The following is a 27,026-nucleotide window of genomic DNA, read 5'->3' as shown; positions in this document are numbered from 1 at the left end:
AGTATTTGTTATTGAAGGAAGCCATTCTTTTTGGGGTGAGATGGAAGTTCAGTCTTGTTTTAATTTGCATTTCTCAAAGGCCAGAGATGTGGAAGATTTTTTCGTGTTTTTATTGGATATTTGTATTTCTTCATCTGAGCAGTGTCTGTTCATTTTTTCTTTTTATTGACCTTGTTGGTACATTCTCACTGACTTGAATGGAGGGAAATCAAAAGCTCATACTACAGAATCAGAGAGATTTGAGTTCAAATCCAAACTTTGCTAACTTATAGGCTATCATGTCAGTTGACTTTGTTGTAGCCTCAGTTTTCTCTTCTGGCAAGTAGGAATACCATTAAAGGTATTTGTACATGTGTAGCCGTTACTGGCTTCCCTTTATTCCTAAATAGTGCCACACTGTGACATGCTAGTTAACATCTCCAGTGAAATGAAGCCCTGTTCTGGTGGTGATATCCATGTTCTCATCAAAGAGAGTGCTTGGAGCAGGTTGGGTGGGAGAGAAGGAGAGAATGAAGTAGAGAAAGATGAGGAAGTGGGAAAGGTAGGAGGAAGGGAGGGAGAGTCTGAACGCAATCAAGACTCTTATAACAGGGCTTGGCTCTAGCTCAGCCAGGCATGTGGTGTGATGTACACACTTCACTCGCTGGTTACCTGTGTTTCTCCAGCTGAGCAAGAGCACTGTGAACATACTCAGTGAATAAAAGTGAGCCATTCTTTAAGAAAGAAAGAATACGCACATCACTAGTCAGCACCTGAAGCAGGAGACAGGTTACCTCTTAGTGAGGAAGGGGCTGTTGGAAGAGGTAGTCGTGGGCTTCTGCTGTGTGTGTAGTATTTCCTTTCTTTTTTTTTCTTTTTATTGAGTTTATTGGTACAATCTAGGTCTACAATACTACAGTTACATTCATTACTGGGGTCCTGTACCTTCACATGACAGGTCTTGGTTCTCAGTTTTTTCCCTTGTCCCTGCCCTCCCTTCACCCCTCCTCCCCTCCCCATTAACAAACTCTTTATTTCCATTTTTTCATTTTCTCATATTTTTTCTTTTCCCTTATTTCCTTTCCCCTACCCTTCCCACTTTCCCTACGCCTTTAGCCCTTTTCTGCTTATTTCACAATCTTAATTATCCCATTAGGATCTTGTGTACAATTATAGATTATAATTGTTCACACCAGAGAAACTATTCAGTATTTACACATGTGTGACTTATTTATTTCACTTAGGAGTATAACCTCAATATGTGTCCATTTTCCTATGAATGACTCTAATTTCTCATTCTTTATGGCTGCATAGCATTTCATTTTATAGAAAAACCACATCTTCTTTATCTAGTCTCCAACTGATGGGAAAACGGGCTGTTTCCATGTTTTAGCTATTACAAACTGTGCTGCTATAAACATAGGTGCACATATGTCACTGTGATACGATTCTTTTAATTCCTTTGGAAAGATAGTCAGCAGAGGGATGGCTGGGTCAAGTGGAACCTTTAGTCCCAGCTCTTTGAGGTATCTCTATATTGATTTCCTTAGTGGTTGCACCATTCTGCACTCCCACCAACAATGGAGAAGGGTTCCTTTCTCTCCACAGCCCCACCAACATTGTTATTGTGTGATTTCTTGATAGCAGCCACTCTTTGTGGGGTGAGGTGGAATTTCAGTGTTATTTTCATCTGCATCTCTCTAATGATGAGTGATATGGAACATTTTTTCACATACTTGCTTGCTGCTTTTATTTCTTTGTCTGAGAAATGTCTCTTCATTTCAGATGCCTATTTTTGAATTGGGTCTTTATTTTTGGGGGTGCTGATTGTTTTGAGTTCTTTACATATTCTAGATAATAGTGCTTTGTCTGAGGAAAAGATGGTAAAAAGTTTTTCTCACATTGTAGGTTGTCTCTAACTTCTGCTGATGGTTTCTTTTGCAGTGCAGAAGCTTTTTAATAAGATGACATCCCAGCTTTTGAGTCTTTTTGCTAGTTCCCGTGCTACTGAGAATTTGTTCATAAAGTGTTTTCCTATACCAATGTCTTCCAGAGTTCTGCCTAATTTATGTTCCAGTAAGTTTAGTGTTTGTTTTAATACTTAGATCTTTAATCCATTTGGATTTTAATTTAGTGCATGGTGAGAGATAAGGGTCTAGTTTTAATCTTTGGCAGGTTGAGATCCAGTTTTTCCAACACCATTTATTAAAGAGGCCATCCTTCCTCCAGTGGGGATGGTCAGCTCCTTTGTCAAAGATGAGGTAGCTGAGTACATCTGGAGTTGTTTTTGTTTCTTCCAGTCTGTTCCACTGATTCTCAGGTCTGTTTCTTTGCCAGTACCATGCTGTTTTTATCACAGTGGCTTTGTAGTATAGTTTCAGATTGGGAATTGTTATACCTGCTGCCATGTGTCTGTTGCCTAGGATGGCTTTTGCTATTCTAGGTTTCTCATGGTACCAAATGAATTTTTAGATTCCTTTTTTCTAGTTCTGTGAAATATAATGTTGGAATTTCAATTGGCATTGCATTGACTCTGTATAGCAGTTTTGGTAGTATGGCTATTTTCACTATGTTGATTCTTCCTACCCAGGAGCAGGGGATATCTTTCCATTTTCTTATATCCTCTTCAATCTCTTTTTTCAGAGTGCTGTAGTTTTCAGTGTAGAGGTCTTTTGCTTCTTTTGTTAGGTTGATTCCTAGATACTTCTGGATGCTCATTTTTTATTTGAGTCTTTAAATTGGGGGTCTGCTTTTTTAGTTGTTTATATATTCTAAATATTAGTTCTTTTTTTGAGTAGTAGCTGGCAAAAAATTTTCCCATTCTGTAGGTTGTCTCTACTCTGCACATGCTTTCCTTTGCTGTGTAGAAGCTCTTTAACTTGACATGATCCCATTTGTTAATTCTTGATGTTATTTCTTGTGCAACTGAGGTTTTATTCAGAAATACTTTGCCTATACCTATGTCTTTCTTCAAGAGTTTGATATGTTTTGAAGATTTTTGTTTTTGTTCTGTTTTGTTTTTTGCTCTTGTTGATTCTTCTTTGGGATTTTCTACAGAGTTGTATTATTTTCAGAGAAAGACAATATTATTTATTCTTTTCCAATCCCTATTCTTTGTGTTTCCTTTTCTTACTGTATTAAGTAGGACTTCCTGTACTTTGCTGAATATGAGTTGTAAAAGTGGACGTAATTGCCTTCTTCATGATCATAAGGAGAAAGCTACTTTCTTGCCTTCATTATAATGTTAGCTGGAGTGTGTTTGTAGGTGTATTTTTCAAGTTGAGAAAATTCCCTCTTATTCCTACTTTGCTGGGAATTTTTATCCTAAAGAAGTGTGAATTTTGTCAAATGCTCTTTCAACATCTATTGATATAAATCATCTGCTTTTTCTTCTTTTAGACTATTGATGTGATGGATTGCATTAATAGATTTTTTTTCTCATTGAGTTTATTGGTACATTTTAGGTATGCAGTACAGTTACATTCATCATTGGACTCTTGTACCTTTACTTGAGAGGTCTTGCTTCTCATTTTTTCCCCATAGCCCTGCCCTACCTTCACCCCTTGTCCTTTCCCTATTTACTAAAACTTTATTTCTATTTTCTCATATTTTTTCTTTTCCCTTATTTCCTTTCCCCTACCCTTCCCACTTCCCCTACACCTTTAGCCCTTTTTTCCCCTATTTCATATTGTCAGTTATACCATTAGTATCTTATTTATGATTATAGTTTTTAACACCAGAGAAACTATTCAGTATTTACACATGTGTGACTTATCTATTTCACTTAAGAGTATATCCTCAATTAGAGATTCCATTTGACCCAGCCATCTCTCTGCTGGGTATATTTCCAAAAGAATTACAAGAATCATACCACAGTGATATATGCACACCTATGTTTATAGAGGCACAGTTTGTAAAACCTAAAACTTGGAAACAGCCCATTTGCCCATTAGTTGGAGACTGGATAAAGAAGATGTGGTTTTTCTATAAAATGGAATACTACTCAGCCATAAAGAATGAGAAATTAGACTCATTCATAGGAAAGTGGATACATATTGAGGCCACACTCTCAAGTGAAATAGATAAGACACACATGTGTAAATGCTGAATAGTTTCTCTGGTGTGAAAAACTAAAACTGTAAATAAGACCTAAACTGTATACCTGACAATGTGAAATAGAAAGAAAAGGGCTAAAGGTGTAGGGGAAGTGGGAAGGGTAGGGGAAGGGAAATAGGGACAGGAAAAAATATGAGAAAATGAAAATATGGAAATAAAGTTTTAGCAAGTAGGAAAGGGAGGGGGGTGAAGGGAGGGCAGAGGTATGGGGAAAAAATGAGAACCAAGACCTGTCATGTAAAGGTACAAGATCCTAATGATGACTATAACTGTACTATATACCTAAAATGTACCAAAAAACTCAATGAGAAAAAAAGAGTACCCTCAATATGCATGCATTACATTAATAGATTTTTGAATGTTTAACTGGCCTTCCATACCTGAATAAATTCCACTTTGTCCTGGAATATACGTCTTATTATATAATGTTGGTTTTTAATTTGATAACATTTTGTTAAGGATTTTTGCATCTATCTTCGTGAGAAATATTGTGGTTATCTGAGAAATTATATCTGATTTTATTTTTCCAGAGCCTCTCTTGCTGCCAGTTTAGGGAATCCAGATGGTTGAGTTTCAGATTTGCCCTGGATTTGCCTTGGATGATCTAGGAGTCTGGTTCAGGTGTCTTCTCATTCTTATTTTTGTTTTTGTTGTTGATGTTTTTGGTTTAAATTCCTGGGTTGCTGCTTGTAAAATGGTTATTGTGAGTATCTTTATTGCTAATATTGAGAATATTTAGTGAATGGCTACTTCTTGGATCAACTTCTGGGTTTAGTTGGCCACTGGGTTTTGAGTCTGTAATGGACCTTAAGTAATCTCAGTATTGTCATACCAGGAAGAGTAACTGACTAGAACAATGACATCACTGTGGCCAAAGTAATACAATTAGCACCAACAATAGCAACAAACACAGCCTAGAAAATGACATGCTGTCACAACCATTAATCTACCACCTTTGTGTGCATGAACCAGACTTGTAGTTATATATCAAAATCTAGAACCAACCAGAAATATATTTGTAGTAATCAAGCCCTTCAATATAGCAAATTTGTCCTCTGGGGAAATTTGGAAGGAGTTGGGGGAAGAGAAATAGAAGGAGAGGGAAATGTTAGAGGTAAGGTTAGGGGACACAAGAAGATCAAGTGAATTTAGGGAAACTGGATAGACAGCAGGAAGAGAGAAAAGGAAGGAAAAGAACAAACTGACAGCAACAGGAAAACCAGATAAGAGCAACTGAGAAAAAAACAAAGCAAAACAGGACAAAGACAGGAACAAGAAAAGTAAGAAATGAAGGAGAAGAACAGTTATGTCCCCTTCAAGGCATGTCTCTGTTGTCTCCGATGGACAATGTGGGTAGTGTACAGATCTGCATTGCCTGATCTCAGTGAGCCTTCTGTAGACCACTGAAGTTCAGGCTGGTTTCTGGCTGCAGGGCTGGAATTGAGCTCCCTGACCTCCTCTGGATTTGAACTCTGTACAGTTCTACTGCAGGTCCAAGCTGCCTTTCCCTTACTACCAGTCTGGTTCCAGCAAGAGGTGTTGACCTCAACAATACACCAACCACTGCAGTCTGTTGCACATTTATTGAGGTGACTCTTAGCTCTTCCAGTGGGCTTCAATTTTCAACAAGCTTCAGAGAGGCCTTCTCTCTATTGCTCACCACTGTGCCAGTTCCTGAATTCAGGAATTCAGATGCCCTTCTGGATCCCCACACTGTGCTGCTGTCCAAGTAGGTCTCTGGCTGGGGTCAGCATTCCTGAGCCACTGGCGTCCAGCAGGCTTTTGGTGGGGGCATTTATGCCCACTCTGCTGTTGTCCCGCTGGGCCTCTGGACACATATTCCTACTCTGCATTAAAGGCCTAGAGGACTGGAGCTAGATATTTCCCTTCCTTCAGTTAGGTTCCAATTAAATACTCTCTCTTGATGGAATGTCTTTATTAAATAGAAAACAATTCATTGGATATATTTCAAAATGGTTACTCTTCATTTCCTCTTCCCAAAGCATAGGGATTTTCCTTCAGTTTCCACTCTGAGAATCTGGAAAGGCTCCAGTACATACAACTGGATGTGTTGTATCACTGGATGTGACCAGTGATGTGGAACATTTTTTCATATATTTCCTTGCTGCTTTACTTCTTTGTCTGAGAAATGTCTGTTCATTTTAGATGTACATTTTTGAATCAGGTCTTTATATTTGGGAGTGCTGATTGTTTTGAGTTCTTTATATATTCTAGATAATAGTGCTTTGTCTGAGGAGCAGCTGGTAAAAAGTTTTTCTCACATTGTAGGTTGTCTTTCAGTTCTTTTGCAGTGCAGAAGCTTTTCAATAAGATGAGATTCCAGTTGTTGATTCTTTCTGCTAGTTCCCATGCTACTGAGGATTTGTTCATAAAGTCTTTTCCTATGCCAATGTCTTCTAGAGTTCTGTCTAACTTATCTTCCAGCAAGTTTAGTGTTTCTGTTTTAATATTTAGATCTTTAATCCACTTGGATTTTAATTTAGTGCATGGTGAGAGTTAAGGGTCTAGTTTTAATCTTTGGCAGGTTGAGATCCAGTTTTTCCAATACCATTTATTAAAGAGGCCATCCTTGCTCCAGTGGGGATGGTCAGCTCCTTTGTCAAAGATGAGGTAGCTGAGTACATCTGGAGTTGTTTTTGTGTCTTCCAGTCTATTCCACTGATTCTCAGGTCTGTTTCTTTGCCAGTACCATGCTGTTTTTATCACAGTGGCTTTGTAGTATAGTTTCAGATTGGGAATTGTTATACCTGCTGCCATGTGTCTGTTGCCTAGGATGGCTTTTGCTATTCTAGGTCTCTTCTGGTTACAAGTGAATTTTTGGATTCTTTTTTCTAGTTCTGTGAAATATAGTGTTGGAATTTCAGTTGGCATTTCATTGAATCTGTGTAGCAGTTTTGGTAGTATGGCCATTTTCACTATGTTGATTCTTCCTACCCAGGAGCAGGAGATATCTTTCCATTTTCTTATATCATCTTCAATCTCTTTTTTCAGAGTGCTGTAATATTCAGTGTAGCGGTCTTTTGCTTCTTTGTTAGGTTGATTCCTAGACACTTCATTTTTTTGGATGCTATTGTGGAGGGAATTGTTTCCCTAATTTCTCTCTCAATGAGTCTGTTATTTGTGTACAAGAAGGCTATTGGTTTTTGGGTGTTGACCCTGTATCCAGCTACTCTGCTAAAAGTGTCTATTAAGTCAAGAAGTCTTTTGGTGGAATTTTTTGGGTGTTCAATGTAGAGTATCATATCATCAGAAAATAATGAATTTAACTTCTTCCTTTCCTATCTTTATTGCTTTAATTTCTTTCTCTTGTATAATGGCTATGGCTAATGTTTCCAGAACTATATTGAAGAGGAGTGATGATAGTGGGCATCCTTGTCTTGTTCCTGATTTTAACATGAAGGCTTTCAGTTTTTGGCCATTTAATATGATGTTGGCTGTTGGTTTTTCATAGATAGCCTTTATTAAATTGAGATATAGACCATCTATTCCAATTTTTCACAGGGTTTTTAAAAATCATGAATGGGTGTTGAATTTTGTCAAATGGTTTTTCTGCATCTATCAAGAGTATCATGTGGTTCTTATCCTTGACTTTGTTAATATAGTGTATTACATTTATTGATTTACGTATGTTGAACCATCCTTGCATCCCTGGAATAAATCTGACTTGGTCAGGATGTATGATCTTCTTGATGATCCTCTGTATTCTGTTTGGTAGTATCTTATTAAGGATTTTTGCATCTATATTCATTAAGGAGATTGGCCTGTAGTTCTCTTTTTTAGTTACATCTTTCTCTGGTTTGTGATACTTGCTTCCAGGAATGAATTTGGAAGTATTGTTTCTTTTTGAATTTCATTGAAAATTTTGAAGAGTAATGGCAGTAGTTATTCTCTAAATGTCTTGTAGAAATCAGCAGTGAATCCATCAGGACCTGGGCTTTTCTTTGTTGGTAAGGTTTTAATTACATTTTCAGTTTCACTGATTGTCGTTGGGGTGTTTAAAATGCTTTTATCTTCTTTGTTCAACTTTGGTAATTCATAAGTATCTAGATATATGTCCATTTCTTCTATGTTTTCCATTTTATGAGAGTACAGTTTCTCATAGTAGGTGTTAATAATCCTCTGGATTTCTGTGGGATCCATTGTGACTTCAACTTTTTCATTCATGATTGCATGAATGTGAGACTTTTCTTTCCTTTTTTTGATAAGGTTAGCTAAGAGTTTATCAAATTTATTTATTCTTTCATAAAACCAACTCTTCCATTCATTTATTTTTTGTATTGTTTTCTTAGTTTCCATTGCATCGATTTCGGCACTAATCTTTATAATTTCCTCTCTTGTTCGAGCTTTGGGTTTTTCTTGCTCTTGTTTTTCTAGGAGTCTAATATTCATCTTTAGGCTGTTTATTTGAGCTTGCTCTGTTTTCCTCCTGTGGGCATTCAGTGCTATGAATTTTCCATGTAGAAGTGCTTTCACTGTGTCCCATAGATTCCTGTATGTTGTATGGCATTTTTGTTTTGTTGTAAAAACTGTTTGATTTGTTCTTTAATTTCCTCTGTGATCCATTGATTGTTTAGGAGAGTGTTGTTCAATTTCCATGTGTTTGTGAAGTTCCAACAGTTTCTTATACTATTGATCTACAGCTTAATTGCACTATGATCTGATAATATACAGGGAATAACTTCAATTCTTTTGCATTTATTCAAATTTTGTGAGCTAGTATGTGATCTATCTTGGAGAATGACCCATGTGCATCGGAAAAGAATGATTTTGTGGGGTGGAACACTCTATAAACGTCTCATAAGTCCATGTGTTCAAGAGCTTGGTTCAGGTCTAGTATTTTGTTGTTGATTTTTTGCTTAGATGATCTGTATATTTGTGATAGTGGGGTATTTAGATCCCCCACTACAATTGTATTAGTGCTTATTTGGTTTTTCATGTTAATATTTGTTTTATATAGTTGGGAACATTTATATATGTTTATGATTGTCATTTCTTCCTCTTGGATTGTTCCCTTTACAAGGATGTAGTGGCCTTCTTTGTCTCTCTTAATTAGTTTTGGTTTGAAATTTATTTTGTCTGTGAATAAGCTGGCTACCCCTGCTTTTTTCTGAGCTCCTGTCACATGGAGAATTGTTTTCTATCCTTTTACTTTCAGTCTATGGGCTTCTTTTTGCACTAGGTGTGTTTCTTGTATACAACATATTGTTGGATTTGGCTTCTTAATCCATTCTGCCAATCTATTTCTATTGATGGGTGAATTGAGGCCATTGACATTGATGGTTATAAGTGATATGTACTGACTTATTATTGTCATGTTATTGTCCTTTTGTTGACTCTTTTTAATTTTTTGTCCTCTCCTTTTAGTTTCTCGCCTTGGCTATTTGAATTGCTCTGTTGGGTCTCATCGTGTTGTGATCTTCATCATCTTTTTCTAGCATATTGTTTAAAATTCCTTCTAGTGCTGGTTTAGTATTCATGAAGTTTCTCAAGGGTTCTTTGTCATGGAAGTATCTTATTTCTCCATCCATTTTGAAAGAGAGTTTTGCAGGATACATCAGTTGTGGTAGTAGGTTGTTTTCTTTTAGGACTTGAAATACCTCACTCCAGGATCTCCTTGACCTGAGGGTTTGTGTTGAAATGTCTGCTGTGATTCTGATGGGCTTTCCTTTGTATGTGATTTGTTTCTTTTCTCTTACTGCTTGTATTATTTTGTTCTTATGTTGGGTTCCTGGGATCTTGATTATTATGTGTCTAGGTGTAGATTTTTTTTGATCAGGTTAGTTAGAGTCCTACATGCCTCGCTTATCTATGTGTCAAATTCTTCCCCTCTGTTTGGGAAGTTTTCTGTCATAAATTCTGTGAACAGCTTTTTAAAGTTGTTTGTATTTTCTCCTGCTACTTCATGGATTCCTATCAGTCATATGTTATTCTTCTTTGCATCATCTAGGAGTTGTTGGATTGATTTTTCATGATCCCTTACTGTTTTTAAGAGACCTCTGTTTTGACAGTCACTGTCTGTGATCCTATCTTCTATATCTGAGATTCTATCTTTGTAATCTTTTATTCTGTTGCTTATACTTTCAATAGAGTTTTTAATCTCCTGGATATCTGTTTGAATCTGTCTAATGTTGTGTGTTTTGTGTTTCCATTTCTTTCTTATTCTGGGCCTTCATGGTTTCTATTATGTTCCTAAGCTCATCTATTTTTTGTCAGTTTCTGTTCTGGAGGGTTGAATCATATCTTTCATTTTCCTCACCATCTCTATGGTTATCTGGGAAATTATTTCTGTTTTGAATTTTTCTAGAACTTGACTGATCAGTTTTGTTACTTCCTGTGCTGTGAGTGCTGAGTGTTCTGGAGGTTCACTATCAGACATTTCATCCTCCTTTGCCCTACTGTTTGCCATTTGTGGACTGGAAATTTGTCTTTGTGGCTTGCTTACATGTTTTCTCATCTTTATTTTTGCTGTTGGGTTGACCTTGATTCAATCTCTGAGTCATTAAATCTTCCTGATAGTCTTGTGTCCCAGCATTTGATTCTCTAATGACTTATAAACATTCTCATTTTCATAATTCAGAGAACAACTCATCAAATCAATCCCTATCCCTATCGATACAATCAGGAACACAATAGGATCAGATACAACCCTTTATAGTTAGCCGTGCCTCTGCAGAGTCTGTCCAAGGACTGGCACAATCAGGGGATCTGAGATCGGGGGGGTACCCTCCTGGTGCTGGGTCTGGGCAATCAATGGCTCCCGCAGGGAAAGTTGTGGTTCCAGGGGAAGCCCATAAATCAGTCCCGGCCACGCGGCAGAGGGGAATCTGAAGAAGTCCAAGCTGGGACTGCTGTGGCAAAGCTCACCCTCCTGGGTCCAGGCAATCAATCTTTAGCTAGCATTTTTAATTCTCAAGTTAGTCCATTTGGAGCTCTGGCAACTTGCCACCTGTTTCTTCCCATACCAGCTCCAGTAGTACATTTTTATTGTTGAATTTCTTTTCCTAGTAAGTGGTGATTCTTGGTATATTTATCTCTCAGATCAAAAAAATTAAATCTTAAGAAGAAATCTTAAGAAGAAAATAATAAACCTGACCACATATAATAAACTTTGACTACATCCAAATTTGAATTTTGATTCAATAAAATATCTCAGATGAAGTGAACCAGCAGAAAGAAAGTGTAAGAAAATTAAAGCACAATGCAGAAGATCAAGTATTCAAAGAGCAGGACTAATTTCCCATGCTCCCACACCTTTTCCAGAACCATTTGAAGCTTGATTGGGATTAGGTAATAATTTCTAGTCCAGTTAATGTTCTGTGACTGGAAGTGACATATGTTTAATTCCAGGCCAAGTGTTAATGCCAGACCAAGGTGATAAGAACAAGTGTGCCTCTTCTCTTCCTTCTCAGACATGGCAGCCTTGCAGGCCACAAGATCCAGAAGGAGAATGCTTCATTAGTGTTGTCAAACAAGAAAAGGCAGAGGTGAGAATGGATCCTGTAGTACTGATTGAAGTCTAGAGTATCAATATAAGTGTTTGTTTTAATATATGAAAAATAGAAACAAATGTGTATGTGTATGGGTACATATGTATGCTTCCTAACTGTGCTCATTGGAAGAAATGAAAGGAGCTAATATCCTCATAACAACAAACACACCTAACACTTATCTCCTTGTCTATAAATACCAATAAAGGAATCAGATAAAACTGATTGATTCCAGGGCTGGACAATAGATAATAAAAGATGATCCTAGTCACTACCTTGTTATGAGAGCTAAAAATTAAAAAAAATGATGAAAGAGGAGGAAAGGGAGAAGAATGAGGGAGTGGAGGGGAAGGAGGAGGAGCGAAGACAAAGGGAAAGACAGGAAGGAAGGAAGAAAGAAAAATAGTTATAGCAGCTAATCTGAAAAGGTTCCCAATAACAAAACTCAGAACTTCAAAGAACTTGAAGCAATTAAAAATGCTATGACATTATAATCTAACTAATTAAATAAATATTCTTGAGTCCACAGTGGTGTAAAACTACAACTAAATGAACAAATAAATCAGAGAGAAGGGACCACACTTGTGTTTAACAATATATATAAAAATGCAATGGATAAACATAGATTAAGGAAAATAGAAAATCACCATGGAGCAGTACAGACCCAAATGTAGGTGTTAAAGTGATGAACAAAAGTTTAAGCAGAAAAGTGATATTTTCCTACTCTGAAGGTATTTTTCCCCAAAATATTTAGTAATTGCAAAAAGTGAAGCAATAACTTTATGGTGGCAATTTCTGTAGTCACCTGATTTTTTGAGTTCTTTATATATTCTAGATAGTAGATCTTTGTCTGAGGAACAGCTGGTAAAAATTTTTTCCCACACTGTGGGTTGTCTCTTCACTCTGACGGTGGTTTCTTTCAATGTGCACAAGCTTTTATTAAGATGAGATCCCAACAGCTGGGTATTTTTTTAATAGGCCTAATGGTCTCCAAATATTTGAGGTTTTTTTAGAGATGAAATGGGCAATTAATGATTAACAATGAATCAATGACTTTTTTTGAAATTCAAATAACTCTAAATTGAAAAATAATGTCAAGCCCTTTTGTTATAAAAATCACTGGGGGTATTTAAGTAAGGCAATATTTCTAGGTTAATAGCCAGATTTAATTCTGGACTTCTTTAAACAAGTGTGTCGAATAGAGGGGGAAAAAAAAGGTTATTTACAGAAAGCAGTATCTACATATGTACTCAGGTACAAATTTGGTGACAGAAAAGACTTCAGTATATGCTGGCAATTCAGAAGCAGTTGCCTAAGATCTTTCTTCATTCTTGATCTTGGGAGCCAAATAGCACTTAAAATGTCCTATGCCAGCAATTGTATACTCTACAACAAAGGGTACACCCCCAGACATACTGAGTGTTACTGTAGGAGAGAGTGGAGTGGCTTTTGTTTAGCAGTTCAGGTACTTCAGTGCAAACACTGAAGTTAGTGGAACAGGCTCATTCATCTCTATGGTAACAGCTCCTCCTCTTTGTCAACAGTGCTGGTTTGTGCCAACTTAATGTTTCCATGTCCAAATTCTCCACTTGTAGAAACTTTCAATACATCTTTTGCACATGACATCACAATGGCATCTCCGATGTGACTGAGGTCTCTGCATATATGAACAAATTTACCAGAAGGCACCTTTACCACACAACTGTATACTTGAACTGTATTCTGGAATTCCTAGTTGTTCAACATGTAAATCCATTAACTTCATTTCATAGTTGGATACTTTTTCCTGATTTTGTGCTTCAAATACTAAAGCCGAGGTGTCTGCATTATCTTTGGCTTTTAAGGCAATGATGTCTTCGTTGCCAGCATATTTTAATATTTTGGACAAATTGGTGAGGTTTACCACTGTGTCCAAGTTGTGGTCGCAGCAGTGTGTGCTGAAGCCCTGGGAGAGCAGCGTGAGCTACACCAGAGAGACATGGGACAAGTCCATGCTCAGCAGGTTCGTGCCTCCTGAGCTGATGACCCAGCAGGCCTTGCTGCTGAGGTCCTTGAGCACCTCCAGATCCTTTTTTCAGGGTGGAGCCTTGAACCTAGTGGCAGAGTCGTGACAATGCAGCTGCACAGCAGGAGGAATGAGTAAAGCACAGTGGGCTTAAGTTTCTTGAGGATGACTGTGAGCAGGCGAAGGTACTCCAAGAGCCTCAGACCAGGAGGAATGTGAGTCAAGGACATTTAACGATTATTTTCTATATCTAAAAATTTTGAGCTGGAGGCATCTTGGGATTTACAAGTGAGTAATATATATTCTCCATCCTCAAAAAGTTCACAATCTCAAGACAAACACTTAAAAATTGCAATACAGTGCAGAGTATGGATGTCAAAGTGGAAATAAAAAGCATTTAGGGGATTTATAAGAATAAGAAATCTATTCCGGTTAAGGAATCAAGGAAGCTTAGCTTTATGAATGATTTTTTATTTGCAATGAACTTTGCAGAATGTGTAGAAAGTAGACTGGGAGAGGTGGTGAGATAGAATCTTGCATGATAAATGTGCAAAGCAGTCAAGAGCAGGGCCCTTGCAACAGCTCTGTTATGGCTTGTATCTAGATGTTCCCCAAAGCCTCATGTGGTCATAGGTGGGGTTTTCCTGTGTGTGATGCTGGGATTAAGGGTGTGTGATTACTAAATTAGTCCACTCATTGGTTTAGCATAGTTTTAGGTGTAGATAATGGGAAGACCCACTTTGGGTGTGGGTGGCACTACCTGAAAGGCAGCTAGCCTAAAAGGGATAAAAGAGAGAGGCAGACTGCTGCTGCTGCTCTTGCTGCTTGCTGCTTTGCTGTCTCCTGTCTGCTTGTTATGGACTGTTTCTCCTCTGTGATGCCCCTCTGCCATGCCACCCTACCTTGGATCCAGCCAGCTATACACTGAAACCTCTACCAACTGTGAACTGAAATGAACTTTTCTTCCTTTGACTTTGGGTGTCCAGCATTTTGTTCAAGCAATGAGAAAAGTAACTAACAAGCCTTAAGCCATGTTGTGGAGTAGGGAGAGGGGGAATCAGGGAAGGAGGCTGTGAGAGAGAGTAAACTTGTGAAGTGCATAAATATTTAACTCTTGGCCTATGGGAAACTTCCAACTTCAGTAGCAACAGAGACTGCAATTCTGTGACTAAAGCTGAAAACCTAGGTGATTAAGTCACTGATCATTAGATGACTTGACTGACTTGCTGGAATCCACACGTAGTACCCCTGGAGACACTTAAAATTACTTTAGAGATCTAGATGTGTGATAGACTTTTAACAGAGCAGCTGAAGCTGTAACATAAGTTCAGTTTTGTGACTTTGGCCTAGGATTCCCATATTGCACAGGAATGTAGCAATAGTTGCATGTCTGTATGTCTGAGGTGAGTGTGTTTGTGTTTACCTGGAGGTATCTAGAAACTGCAACCTGTTAGAAATAACCTTAAAACTTAAACAGAATGTTAAGGGTTTTCTAGAAAGTTGCATTTCTCAGCTATATGGCTTTGGATCTTTTTAGAAAACTTCTTGAAAGACCATGTTGTGAGGAAATTTAAAAATGGTTGTGATGAAGAGCTGTGACCAGCACTTTGAGGGCAATGAACCAGGATCGACCAATAGAGTAGGGCAGGAGACCGCAGTACTTTGGCAGAAGGTGTCCATAGCCCTAGACCTTTCTGTCTGTTGGGCCTTCTGGGTCCCTCTGAATGGGGATATCTTTCCTATTGTGATCCTTGAAAAGCACATATAGTAAGGGCCATCCAGGTTAGAACAGGATATCAAATCCATTTCAATTCCTAAGAAATCTCCATATTTAGTCTCAGAGTGATTTATTTCCTTGTCTTAGAAACTGAACTCTTTTTGTGTAGAAGGAGTAGAAGGAAGCATTTGATGCCATTCTGAGGGATGACTGGGTGGAAGGAGAATGCTATGGTAACACAGCCCAGGGCTGGCTCAAACCGGGATGGGGACCTGGAAGGATAGTGCCAACGACTGCTTGGGCTGGGCTGTGGGCCATATCCTGACCCGGCATACAGACTGGTTGGGTGATGGGTGTTGTGAGGCTGGCTCATCCTGCACCAGACCTGCCACCTCACCTTCTCCACTCACAGTGCCCTGAGTTTCCTCAATTCTGAGGTTAACCATCGGGTTGGCTAATTGTCAGTTTCCCCTCTCTTCTATCCTAACTTCACCACAGACATGGTGATCCATGCTTTTCTCCTGTGGGACCCTGTACTCTGCCGATGAGGGAGGCGTCCCTGAATGGTGGTATGAGGTGGGGATGGGAGTGCCATCTTGCTTTTAAAGCACTCATTTCTGATTACAAGGCTCCTCTCTGGTTCCTATCACCTCTTCATTTCTTCAGAATGTGTAAGGAAAAAATCTTCTCTTGGTTAATGCTCATTCTTTAAGCCCCATAAGAAAGATCTTGAATTTTATGGTTGCTTCAAAGCTAGATTAGTTTTCTTTCTTTCTTTTTAAAAATTAAGGCAGCACCAAAGAACAGTGGGTGTTCGAAACTTAGAATACTGGGTAATCAAACCAGGGGGATTTACTGTAAGTGTATAAATAGGCAACTTAACAGAGTTCATACTGAGGACTGGGGGCCTAAGGAAATTCCAGGTAAAGCAGTTCCTTTTTGGTGGGATATCATATAATTTTCATAGGCAGCTTTAAGAAGTTATCTCAACCCTGCATTTACCTTCCAAGGACAATCATTTTTACTCAGCAATGCAGTAATTAAAAATATGATGTATAAAAAGTTATAAAAGGTAGACCAAAGTCAATGGCTAAAATGCATATTTCCTTAATAAAATAGACTGAGAAAATTTCAAACAAAATACTTAACAATCTTTGTAATGTTCAAATTGTTGGTTTGGGGCCAATTCCACTTTTATGAGACTAAAATTCAGTTATTAAAAAGATGGCGCCAGGGCTCTGATTGGGTGCCCGCCAACAAAAGTCTGCTGAGGGCACCACGGAGAAGGGGTGATCCTCTCGGTGTGACTCAGATGAGGTCTGTAGTTTGCCTAATATTACAGGATCATATGCTGTAGATTTACTCCTTCCCCCCTCTTCTTCCTCTCTCCCTTTCTTCATATGTTTACTCAGTGTGTATCACACCCCATAAGTTATTCTAGGCACTGGGACAAGCGAAAAGGACAAAGTCCCTATCTTCCTGGAGCTTACTTTCTAGTAGGTGAGATGAAACAATTTCATGATTGCCGAGAGTGATGAATGCTTTTAAAAAAATGTGTTGGAAAAAGAGTGATGGGGCTTCCTTTAGATAAAGGACCTTATTCCAGAGGAATGCCCTTGAAGGGTATGTTATCCGGGTCTGTCTTCCAAGAGGGTAGCATGGTTAACTACACACCTCTTCTTCCTGTGTTGCACCCAAGGGCTCTGCAGGCCCTCCGATCAGTTCTCTAGCCTAATTGTCACACAGCCTTGCTGTAGGTGTGCGATTCTATTCTTTCCCATGTGATGGGAGCCTCTGTAGCTTTCTTGTTTTAAGCATTAAATCTGTAGTCTCTTCTAACCCTTAGCATAACTCTACGGGGTGGATGCAACATATCTGCATTTTACTTTTGAGGACATTTTGGCACAGGAACAATGCTAGGAAGCAGACAGGCTGGCTCAGGAGGTGGACTGTCCCTCTGCTATATGCAGTCTGCCTGTGTGGGGAGGGTTGGAGTCCACAACAGAGTCTCGCCCCACCCCTGAACTCTTCGTATTCACTAAGAACAGCCACAAGTTGCCCCTTTTAACTGCAAATTTCTCTGTGCTGTGTTAATTTGAGCGTGGAACTCAGGATTGAGCAGAATAACCAGCAAATCCCCAAATATAAAGCCGTGTCCGAGTCCACAGATATCCTGACACCCACGAATCATCCCAGAAATGCATTTGGATGCATTTGGAACTTGATAGGTTGGAGGAGGAGTGGGTGATGGAAAGCTTTCAAAGGGGTAATGGCATAGGCTGTGTCGATTCTGGGATCAATTCTGTGGTGCTGATTTCCATTTTGAAAGTCTGGTCATCTCTTTGGACTCTCAGACTTTATTTTTTTTTTAAATTTTTGGTACTGGGGATTGAACCCGGGACCTTGTGCTTGCAAGGCAGGTGGCAGAACCACTGAGCTAAATCTCCAGCCCTGGCCTCTCAGACTTTTTACTCAGCAACAGCTGTATCTGCCTTGTGTGTTCAGAATGTGCCTGGTGGACATTTGTCCCAGGTTTCCCTGTGGCACACCTGTATCAGAGGGCTGCTCCAGAGGAAGGCTTGGGCACAACCAAGCCAGTTCTACAGTGGGCACAGCTCTCACATCTTGGTTTGACAACTCTTGCATCATGGAAGCTTGTGCTTTAAGAAACCAGTTTGGGGAATCAAAATAATTCAGTTCTCAAAGATCCAGCCTTGAAACATGTGGAGTGGCCCTTGGTTCCTGCTTGCACTTGGGAATCAATTATCAAACCCTTTGTCAACTATCAAAAAAGATATGGTTCTTGTTATCTTTGGAATAACACACACACACCCATGCCACGATATGGGTAATAATAAAAGTATGTCTAGCATTTAATAGGTGCTTATTTTATATTAAATATTTTCCTAGGTATTTCACATATGTTATTGTATCTACCCATAACAGACTTATGAATTAGGTATAGTAGTGTTACATATTTATTTTCAGTTTCAGGAAACTGAAGCACTTTATCCAATGGTTATATTAAACATTCTCAAAAAACAAGATTGAGACCAGAATAGAAGTTAACTGATTTTGGGGAGGGGCCTGGTCTTACATCTGCTTCTCTGAGTTGAGCACAAAGTAAAATTACTTTAATTATTTCATGTTTTCACTTTAAAAACAAAAAGCCCATGGGGATCCCCCTACAGCCTGGATGAGTGCTCTCCTACCCCATCTGCACAGCTAGACTGTGGTCCTGTTCACATTCACATGTGCATGGCCAGTGCTCAGCATGATATCTACAGCTCAGTGTTTACAGAAGCCCAGCCCTCTGGGGACAGGGTCTCCCCACATAGAGAAATGGCCTCAGTGACCCATGGGAACATTGAATCTCAGTATGTTTAGATCAGATTTAGCAAAAATTTCTCCTAGAAATCATTCTGATATTGTCAATTTTCACTTATTTCTCAAATTCCTAGGGAAGGACAGGTCTCTTCCATTTATTATCTATTTATCCATTAATATTTCTCTGATCAAGTTGTTAAAGTCTGGGAATAGAAAAGTAAGATTTATTATGACCTGTCTTATGGGAAAATTTTTCACTTGAAAAGCTCCAAGATTGTTTAGAAGCTCTTATTCAGGACTTCTGCTTTGTCTGCTTGTGTTTTATTTTTTTTAAAAAGCTTTCCCCAGTCTCAACATTTTAAGAAGTCTTCTCATGCCACAGTAGCCAAGGAAAACCAAAAGAGCCTAAATGCCTTTTAAAAAAGCTCTCCAGTTGTATAGGTAGATTTTATACTTATTTAGTATTTTAGGTAACTAATTTCCTGATTTGACTTCTCCAAAAAATAAGAGATTTTGCACAAAGGCAAACAAACTTACTTTAAAAACTCTGCCTATATAAACTTGCTTTCTAAATTGGTTCATTAGGCTCTCAGGAAGAACCATGTGGTGGCATCTGTTTCTTTAGTGAACAGCCACGAAGCAAACACAGGACGGGTGGACCATGACAGCAGTAGAGGTCTGGAGTCTCAGGGACCATGTATAGGACAGGTGGGCATGAGGTCTGCCCTTTGGGGGTTGCAAGTAAGGATATATACATGTGGGTTTCCGGTAAGGATATAGTGGCAGCCACTGCTGTCTGCCATCTCTTGCTCAGGTACAAGTGTGACACGTCAACAAGATGTCCACATGGGGAGGTTATTCACTGGGACTCCCATACAGAGACCTACCATCTCAAGGCTTGCCTGTGGGTTATCAGTTCTTATTCAGCAGAATATTTGCTTTTTCTGAGAGTGGTTTGGTTTTCTGAGCCTGCATGAATCTGCACTCTTTCAGAGTTTGTTCTTTTGGCCTTTCCCCCATCAATTTGTAACTTTACCCCATTACTATTAAAAAGACATTTTCTTTGAGGTACAATTCCTCAAACATATTTCTATTTTTCTGTTTCTATTTCCTTCTGGCTTTATATTTGTTTTCTTTTCCATAAATAAGCAATGTTTCATAAATGGAAAAACTTAGGGCCAACTACATTTCATTTTTGCTCTTTCCCAGTGCCAATGCTCTATCTCTGTTGATTTAGGCTATTTGCTTATTAATACATTTCTACAACTCTTTCTCTTACTCTGGAATTGACAAGCAAAGCACAGCTCCTGGAATGAGGTCTATGTAACTCAACATTTCTCTCTTCCAAGTGCAGGGAAGTCATTTGAATCAATTGGCAGCATGCACGGTGAGCTGTGCATTAGGGTAGTCTGTCAGCTATTTGAGGTTGTTGGTATCTATTCCTAACCCTAAATAGGACCCCAAGTCACTCTGGGCTACGAGTTTGTTTCTAGGGTCCACAACACTCATTTCAACTCCGTTGCATTTAGAGACCTGGAAATCCATCCAGATATTTAAAATTCCTGGGTCACTCCCCCCTTACGTGTATTTCTGGGAACTTACAAGAATTGGGCCTTGCATTTCCTCTCCCTCCAGAGTGGAACTCCATGTGTCTATGGTTAGAACCCAGTGATTTATTGGACTTGAGATCTTGTACGTAGATGCTTTAATTATTTATCTAAATACTAGGGAGCCTTAGAGATTCAGATTGCCTAGGAATCTAGAAAGGTGGTAATAAACCAGGCATCCTTAAATATAGTTATCCTTCTTGTAAACTGTTCTACCAATTGTTATTTCATACTGGGATCCATCCTCAAATGTCATTTGCCAGTCCATGACTTTCGTTGTCCTACTTAATTGCACACTCAATCTCATCCAATTTTTTATTTGACTTGCAAAAGGAAGGGCTAAGAAGCTCTGCCCCTGTCAGAAGGCAAGGACAGTGCTTGTCTTGTTGCCTTAAGTCCTATTCAGGTCAGTAGGAGGGGCATTTGGTGACACTTGGCCTCTGAGCACACCTGGTCACAGTTGCTTCCCTGTCTACTCAATGGTACCTGAATCCTCTGTGGGGCCAACTTGTTGGGCTGTGTCCTCATTGCCTTTTTAGTCCCTGCTAGATCTCCAGCTTCTGTGCCTTGAGCTTCAGGGGATGCTCCCATTCAAGTTGGAGGCCCTTCTTATTACTACCTGTCCCTCTGGAAGTATATTCAGCCCTCTCTACCCACATGTTCTAGACTCTTGGATTCAACTGACTTTGTGCTGAAAATATCTGAAAAATTTTTATGACTATATTGAGCACATAGACATTTTTCTTGTCATTATTCCCTAAACAGTGAATCAAAGGCTCACATAGATTTTTATATTGTATCATTCATTATAAAGAATCTAGAAATGATTTAAAGTCTTTGAGAGGGTGTACATAGATTGTATGTAAATACTATCTTGTTATTAAGGGATTTGAGTATCCTCAGATTGTGTTATCTGTAGGAGTCCTAGGTTCAGTCTCCTGTGGCTACTGAGATATGACTTTGTATTGTTACAAAGATACCTGATGCCACTCACTGGGCAGGGATTGTCCTTACTTGTCAACACTGGCTTGCTAGAAGACCTATTCCCCATGCCCAGCTCATCAGCCATGCCCTTCTCTTGCTGTGGGGACACAGTTGGTTACTGCCCCAGCTGGGTTCCCACCAATCAACCTCTTTCCCACACAGTAAATAGTTAAATTCTGTCCTATCTCATGGGTGACCTGACTTTTCTAGGCCATAGGCCAAATCTGACCACCAACTCCTGCCAGGCAAAGAATGGATTTTACACTTTCAATGTTTGAAAAAAAATCAAAGAAGAGTATTATCTTGTGACACATGAAAGTTTATTAAAAAATTATAATTTGAAGCCTGGAGTCACATGGCTGTTAATCCCAGCACTCTGAGGTAGGAGGATCACTGCGAGTTTGAGGCCAGCCTGGGATATATAGTGAGACCCTGTCTCAAAAATATTTACAATTTGAATATTCATAAATTAAGGTTTTATTGCAGCACAGCCACATACATTCACTTCTGTGTCATCTGTGGTTGCTTTTTAATGTAGCAGCACATGTGAGAGCTTGCAGCAGAGACCAGTGGCCCTAAGCCTCACAGGCTGACTACAGTGGCTCTTTGTAAAAGGTTCACCAAACCCTGGATAGTCTCCACAGTTGGGTTTGTAAAAATCATGGCAACTTTGTTTTACTTCACTTTTTGCTACTATCAGTCCGAAAGGTAAACCAAGGCACAGTAGAATGTTAAGAAGCTTACTTGAGTAAACAGTGAGTTTTACTGGAGGTGGTTTGAGAACTGCAGTGAAAGAAGGCAAGGGGGATGGTTTTGTAGGATAAGCACGAAAGTAAAGCAGAGAAAATGGAGTGTTCAAGGCTTTATCTCTGTAGAAATCGAATAACTGGAAGCCATGATGTGAGCTATTATTGATTTTGTTTATTGACGGTTTTCGTGCACTTTCAGTTTTGTTAGGTTCAGAAAAAGTAGAGACCTAGAGAATATTTTGTACCAAGCACAATATCTATGGTCAGTCAAGGTCATCTACCATACTTCCTCCCCAAAGTGCAATATAATAAGAAAGCACACGGCAGAAAGGGCCATAGGCTTTCTGTGATTGGTGGTATGGAATGGTTGCTTGCCCTTCCAGCACTGTGGGGTATTACAAACAGTGAGCCACCCTTTGCTCTCCTTCATTCCTGGGTTGCCTTTGTCTCGTTAGCAGTATCATACCTACAGCTTCTAGTGTGGTGGGATTGTTTGCCTGCCTGCTTCCCACAGGGGGTCTTGCTGTGGACGCCACTGGATTTTATGCGGGCTTCCTGCAAACTAACTTTGTAATCCCTAGTGTCTACTGGGCCTTACACAAGTAATTCCTGAAATTTATTTTGGGCTTACTTAGTACTAGAAATAACCCTTTACCTCCAAAGAGGTCACCCTGTAGGTAGAGAAAATGTATGGGCAATTTGGTTATCTATCCTGCCAAGACCCCAAGACTTCAGTAATCTCTGGCCTTTCATGGTTTATGCTTGCAGTGTTGTTTCTCGTAGTTTGTGTGGCTCAGCTAAATTGGTTTTCTAGTGGGTTTTGCTTTGTGGCTATCTGGATACTAAGTTGCTTATTACAGCAGAATTAAGATATGTTCAAATGTTTGCAAGGCATGTTATTTTGGAAGTTTTGGATGGGGGTGGTGCTTTTCTGTTCCTTTATGTAATCCAAAGTTTTTCAGGCAGCATGGTCTTGGAGTAGAAATAAGCACAAAGAGGGAAGTTTAAGCATATTTTTTTTCTGAAGATATCTCTACATAAAGTTTAGGAATTAGGAATTAGAATTCATCCTTAAATTTCTCCCAGATGTTTCTCTGAGTCTGTAGGACTTGTCTTACATGTCCATGAGTGCTGATTCTCTGAGTTTACTATGCTTGTCATTTCTGTTTTCTCCTCTGGCTTCAAGGGATGATTTCTCCCATGGCTATGTAAATCCTGATGCCCTGGGCTTCTGGGACCCTTTGTCCAGGCTGCCCTTAATTGTCATGGCCTACGAGCCATTTGGGCATTATTTAATGTTATAAATCAAGCTAATAGTAAGTGAGCATATTCTTTATGTCTTGGTAAGAAGTCCATAGTAACAAAACAAAAAAATACGTAAAACAGATTTTTATATGACACAGTATCAAATATAAGATTAATTTTTATTTTTAAATTTATTTTTAAAAAGATTATTATCTCACACAAGAGTTCTCTGTGGATATTTGAATAGATAACAAAGCATACATAATTTATAGATTACATGTTTAGCACATAAAATTTGGTTTTTCTTGCCTTCATTTTACCTAATCACTGTTTATGGATGGACATAATAGATTTTTACATAATTTGTATTTAACTGACAACCTAAATTATTAAAATGGAAATATATTTATAAAATATAAATGAAAACAAATGAAAAATTTAAGTTACTGTTTACACATGATTGTGAAAAGTTAATTTTTTATATATTAAAAATTCAAACTACAAATGTCAAAGGTTAATATCTAATTTTAAATCAAGTTATTTAAATGAAGCTGAAGGTACAAATTTAGTTTTTAAAAATCTCATTACATCTTGCATAACGTTTATTACATTTATATTTTTATAAGCATAAAAAATTTGCAATTCTAGTTTTCCATGTTTATCTAGTTGCTGATGTGAAAATTAGCGTGATGCTTTGTGTGTGACGTCTAGACTGACCTACATATGTTTAAGAGTGATAAAAATTGCTTAACATTGCAAAATATTTCTCAGTCATCGTGTGCTAGCTCAGCAGCTGTGGTGACTGCTGTGCTGTATGTGGCTCCTTGAGGGAGCGTAAAGTGGCACACCAAGATAGGAAAGAAAGGGCCGGGGATTTAGCTCAGCGGTTTGGTGGCCTGCTTCTCAAGTGCAAGGACCCAAGTTTGATCCCCGGTACCCCCCCCAAAAAAAGACAGCAAAGAAATGAGTTCTTGGCAATGTGGGGTGCTACTGGGAACTGATAAACTGCTATGTGAGAATCGGTTGCATTTCTACTGAGGAAGGATTGAAAAGGTAGATTTTCACACGTGTGTAAGTTCTGTGTCTTATAGCTGAGATTTGTCTTCATTAATTCCTCCCTGTATACAACAGCAGAGTTAGTCTCAGCTGTGGGGAGTGGTACATCCCACAAACTCTTATAGCATTTGGACAGGGGCAACTTTTGCATTGAGAGCATCACACTGCTTGGGCCTGGGCCTGCCACACCACCAACGGGCAGGCTATGCCAGCAGAGTAGCAGATCTTAGGTGAAAGATGTACCTTGAGGTATTATATACATTTTCTGGCTTGTTGTGTGGGATATTCAGGGCCCTTAGTGCCTAGTCTAGGTCCTAAGCTGTGGCTCTTACACTCATTTCCTTGAGTAGTGTTTCATTATATTATTTCGAGTATAAAAGAAAGTGGACTTGTACCCTGATGTCTCAAGGGAATCAGTGAAATAGCTTTGATTTCTACTCGCCTTTCTTACATTGCTTTCTTCCTATGGGTCAGGTGGGAGCTCAGGAAGCTAGGTGGAGGATGACTGAAGTGGTGCACACCACTATGCTCAAAGGAACCCTTAAATTTTGACTCACTGGATTGGGCCACCCTGTGGACCTTTCTCTTTCTTTATGAAGAAATATCTCTTAGTAAGCTTCTTGATCCATTATGCAAATAGCCCTCCAGTGGACTTACCTATGCTTCTTCTGAAAACATTTTGGGCATCTGCCCTAGAACTACCTGGTATGGCTGTGTCATATTTATATGGTGTTCAGGATAGCATATAAATGTATGGCCCTTATATACTACTTCTTAATGAAATTAGCTAGAATAAATAGCTTGGGGGAAAAGGACAAGAGTCTAAATTATGCTCCTTTTTTGCCTAGCGAAGTGTACTTTGTATTCACTATTAGGACTTTACATGTGCTATCTTATAATTTTCTTACTGTCTTTGTAAGGCTGTTGTGTTTTCCATTTTCTCAGATGAGAAAGCAGGCTTTTTAGAGCGTGAGTCACTTGCCTAATTAGTAAGTGCTATGTCAATATTTAAATACTAGTCTGTTAGATTTCAAAACTTTTGCTCTATCAGATAAACCATCCCCTGGTTTTTACTTCCACTGTTAAAATTTCCCTTGAAAAATTTAAATAGGAAGAGAATTATTCCTCTAATGGAATTGGGAAATGAATGAACTCATGTCACTTGAAAGCCATCAGTAATGCTCTCCTTTGACTTTATGTGCTTCTGCCATCTGGAGACTGTTAGAAGTCTGTTGACTGTGCTCCCTGAGGAGGTTTCATAGCTTGGGAACCTTAGTTTGTGATTCATTAAAAACCAAAATAGCTGTAATACAGGGCTCTGATTGTGAGATAGACGTTGGTGAGAACATCAAGAAGACAGAATAGAGAAGAATGGAATTACAGTGGGATTGATCATGCCTTTCTTTTAAAGGTTAAAATAGAAAATTGGATAATAGTGAGGAGTTTGCTTATTGGATGTGGATGATAAGCTGGTGGAGATATAGAGCACATTGGATGAGGTCATCTGAGATCTATTTAGTAGGCTAAAATAAGCTAACTTGAAGATTTATTCATTTTGGTGATAAAGATCACTGCACCACTGTGAAGGAAAGCAGAGCTATGAAAAAGAACTTGGGGAGAGGGAGATGGTTCCTGGAATGGTGGAACAAACAGTGTGAGCTCTCATTTGGCCACAGGAACTTTGTAAGAAATAAACTCTAGCTTGGCTAGTGCCCTGAAGAACAGCTGAAAATTTTCAATAACCAAGCAAATGTCCATTTAAAAAAGCTCTCCATCTTGAGATCAGACTCAGGGCCTTGAAAGAGGGACAGAGGATCAAACTCAGGACCTTGTAGTTATCAGGCAGGCACCAGCTCCACTGAGCTACATGCTACATCCCCAGTCTTGCTCTCATTCTCTCCACTGTGCTACATCCTCAGTCTCTTACTCTCTCACTTGATTAGTTTCAGTTGGAGGGCTGCAGCTTGAGCTCATGCCAGAAGATTGGTATCAGGTGGAGGGCTTCGCTTGCTCTTGTGAAGTTCCAGAAGAACAGAAAACAGCATCCTCTGATTGGTCTTAGGTGTAAGGCTTGGCTTGATCCCATGAAGATTTTGTGCCAGAAGAATTGAAGACAGCATTCACTGTGATGAGCAGATCCCATCATTTGCAAAAGCATTTTCCAGTGGCTATCCAGTGGAGAAGTTCTATACAAATTTGAACTTCAGGGTGATTGTTCAGAATTTTCAGACTGCAGGATTTCAACAGCCAGACTTAATAATCTTTCCCACTTGGAGCCAACACTTCACTTTCTGGGGGTGCAGTTTGATAAGGATATGGCCCAAAACATCATCACAGAAAAGTGTGGAGCAGCAACAAAACTTCTACATCAAGTGTACATTGCTCTTCAGAAAAAGAAAAAAAGTGGGCTGACAAGAGTTCAAGTATCAACCACACAGCCCCTGGCAAGCTTAAAATTTCAAAACGTGAAAAGTGAGACTTCCCAAGAGCAACGCTTAAACAGAAGACGACAAAATGAAATAATGGCCAAAATCCAAGCAGCTGTCATACAGATTTCTTAAACCTCCATCAAATCACACTCTGAAAGGACTTGAGGCCCCCAAAATGATGAAAAAGTGTTGCCTGCCTTGGAAGCACAAGGTCCCAAGTTTGATCACTGGTACAAAAAACCCCAAACAAACAAAACAAAACAAACCAAAAAACCAAAAAGCAAAAAGCAAAAAACAAAAAAAA

General features: G+C 39.0%; 2 pseudogenes; one reads left to right on the top strand and one right to left on the bottom strand.

Annotated features, from left to right (window-relative positions):
• Positions 1 to 12,915: 12,915 nt before the first annotated feature.
• LOC104866533 lies at positions 12,916 to 13,838 on the bottom strand (annotated as a pseudogene).
• An 8,066-nt stretch (positions 13,839 to 21,904) lies between these two features.
• LOC104866531 overlaps positions 21,905 to 27,026 on the top strand; it is a 7,181-nt pseudogene continuing 2,059 nt past the window's right edge.

The sequence above is a fragment of the Fukomys damarensis genome, unplaced genomic scaffold (genome assembly GCF_012274545.1).
Source record: "Fukomys damarensis isolate Sample0158 unplaced genomic scaffold, DMR_v1.0_HiC HiC_scaffold_5, whole genome shotgun sequence".
Classification (NCBI taxonomy): Eukaryota; Metazoa; Chordata; class Mammalia; order Rodentia; family Bathyergidae; genus Fukomys; species Fukomys damarensis.
This window is presented reverse-complemented; position numbering and strand designations above follow the sequence as displayed.